The following is a 2,331-nucleotide window of genomic DNA, read 5'->3' as shown; positions in this document are numbered from 1 at the left end:
ATCGAACCCGGGTCCCACTCTTTCGAAAAGCGGGCACCGAACCGACCAGGCTATTGCCAGCCTCTAATATCAAAAAACTAATTATTATTTCAAAAATAAGGTCAAATATCCGATCATAATAATAAAAATAAGAATAATAACAATAATTGATAGCTTATATTGTAAATTTTACTAAAAAAAATTATAATAATATTCAAAATTTTAATTTATATAATTTATTTTTTGTAAATAATTATTTTTAGTGAATTTATAAAATTAATAAATTATTTTTTAAGATATAAAAATTTTATTTATTAAAAAACAAAAACAATAGTCCAATTAATATTTTATTTAATTTACATTTTAAAACTGTTAATTTAACAATTTAAATTACAAAAAATTTGTTAGTAAATAAAATTTATAAATTTTTTTTTTTCCATATTTTATTAGTTTATTAAAATAAATGATATATATATATATATATATATATATATATATATATATATATATATATATATATATATATATATATATATATATATATATATATATATATATATTTAGGTTTCTGCACATGAAGGTTCGGCGACGATGCTCCTTTTGCAATATTTACTGCAGCAATCACTGTGCCGATCGCACTGCAACATTTAATATTTTTAATTAATTATTATCAAAGTTAGTAATTAATTTTTCAATAGATAAATAAATCTTTGAAATATATAATTAGATAACTTACGATTGCCCGATAACTAAGACAAGCATTGGCTCCTACAGCCATTATGGTGATTAAAAGCAAAATCAATATTAACTTTGACATAATTAATTTTTTAATTTAAATAAATTAATTTTTTGAACAAATTAAGAGAACTAACAGCTTTAAAATAAATTTAATAAGTAAAATTATTTGCTAATGCACGGTCTATTTATTCTAAGAATATTGTTATAAATAATATATAAATTAAAAAAAAATTTAAAACTCGAAAAAATCAAAAAAATAAGATATAATTTTTTGTAATAAATTATCTATTTAAATTTTTACATTAGAATAAAAATATGCAGAGGTTATCTAAGTTATCATTTGATATAATTATAATTAAATAATAATAAAATTGTTTGTGATAATTCTGAGACTGACGCAAGTTCCAAAGAATATAAATAATTAAAAAGATAAATTGAAATAAAAAATTTAAATAGTAATTGTAGTCAAAGTATTATGTGTGAGGTCCCTGGAGCGTGTGTGGCCGGTAACAAAACGTCAAGAAGCTCATTCAAAATTAAATGTACGATTGCATACAATATAATAGTATACCTCGCGAAGAAACAGAAAGATGACTCAGGCCCTGATACAAAGTGTCTTGTCTCTTGTTCCGTGTGACAGTGACTTAGTACTTTTCACCTTTTACCTTTTAATCATTTTTTTACGTCACTTTAATATGATATTTATGAAAATTTTTTTTAAATTATCAATTGCAGTAAATTTTTAAGCATTAATACACTGATAGAAACATTTAGTTCTATTTAATAAGATCTAGTAATAGTTACTAAATGATTTAGTAATAAACCTTTAATTATCAAATATTTAGTAACAGTTACTAAATCATTTATTAAAGCCCATTGTCACCAAATAAATATTTAGTATTTAACAAATGATTTATTGCTTCGCAATAAATCGTTTATTGGTTAAACAAATTAATTTTTTAACTAATTTTACCGTATAACTTAACTTTTTTACTCAAAATAAATCAAAATAATTAAAATAAATAATTTTAAGTAAAAATATAAGATATAAAGAAAATAATCTTATTCAATTATCATTTTTTATTTGAGACATTTAGAAAATTTTTAATTAAACAACTTTTTAACATATCAATAATAGACTAATCGGAACAAAAACAGTTTCACTGTAAAAAAATCGCGCCAAGTCCACGTTCATAAGACTATTAAGAAAAAAAATTTTTATTTCTTTACAAAAAGATATAAAATGAAAAGTTAAAAACCCCAAGTAATCGATATGGTTGTATATGATTTTTGGAAATTAAAAAAAATTTTGTTGTAAATTTAAAAATTAAAAGAAACAATTTTGGAACGTATTTAGTGTGCGTGGTTATGAAATATTTCACTTTTTATGAAATTCCTAAAATCTATCTACTAGGACTTTTAAAAAAAATTGAAGTACACAATGACGCACACCAAGTACGTTCCAAAATTGTTTCTTTTAATTTTTAAATTTACAACAAAATTTTTTTTAATGTCCAAAAATCATATACAACCATATCGGTTACTTGGATTTTTTAATTTTTCATTTTATATCTTTTTGTAAAGAAATAAAAATTTTTTTTCTTAATAGTCTTA

General features: G+C 20.9%; 1 long non-coding RNA gene across 1 annotated transcript; it reads right to left on the bottom strand.

Moving 5' to 3' along the window:
* Positions 1-429: 429 nt before the first annotated feature.
* Positions 430-868, bottom strand: LOC123270774. Its single transcript, XR_006510696.1, has 2 exons — positions 716-868; positions 430-617 (listed from the first exon to the last, which is right to left on the bottom strand). It is a non-coding gene; the product is annotated as an uncharacterized LOC123270774 (long non-coding RNA).
* Positions 869-2,331: the final 1,463 nt, after the last annotated feature.

This window comes from Cotesia glomerata, linkage group LG8, assembly GCF_020080835.1.
Source record: "Cotesia glomerata isolate CgM1 linkage group LG8, MPM_Cglom_v2.3, whole genome shotgun sequence".
Classification (NCBI taxonomy): Eukaryota; Metazoa; Arthropoda; class Insecta; order Hymenoptera; family Braconidae; genus Cotesia; species Cotesia glomerata.
This window is presented reverse-complemented; position numbering and strand designations above follow the sequence as displayed.